The sequence below is a fragment of the Nannospalax galili genome, unplaced genomic scaffold (genome assembly GCF_000622305.1).
Source record: "Nannospalax galili isolate Female #2095 unplaced genomic scaffold, S.galili_v1.0 scaffold1131, whole genome shotgun sequence".
Lineage (NCBI taxonomy): Eukaryota > Metazoa > Chordata > Mammalia > Rodentia > Spalacidae > Nannospalax > Nannospalax galili.
In genome coordinates this window covers 1,077,336-1,077,696 of record NW_008329039.1, presented here as the reverse complement: position 1 = coordinate 1,077,696, position 361 = coordinate 1,077,336, and positions in this window count along the sequence as shown.

Here is a 361-nt window from a genome sequence, read left to right as displayed (position 1 = left end):
CCAGGACCAATCAGGGCACACACACATGTAGCGGGCAGGCAGAGTGGCAGCATATTGGGACACGTAGCAGGATCATACTCGATGATGTCTCTGATCAAGCAGGCAGCACATGATCGGGCTTATTGTGCTTGCGCAGGTTGGAGTAAACAAGTGAGGGGCACGAAGCTTGGCAGCCAGCCAGGGCGCCATCTTGGCCGGCTCAACCATGCCTGCTTCCCACATCTCCCCCTTTTTCTTTAATTAAAACCAAGGGAGGCCAAGGGACCGTGCCTGGCTTAGGTTGCCCTCTTTCATTTAGCATCCTTACCCGTCATCAACTCGGCAACATCATGGTTGTTGGTCTGTCTTAGGTTGGTATGCA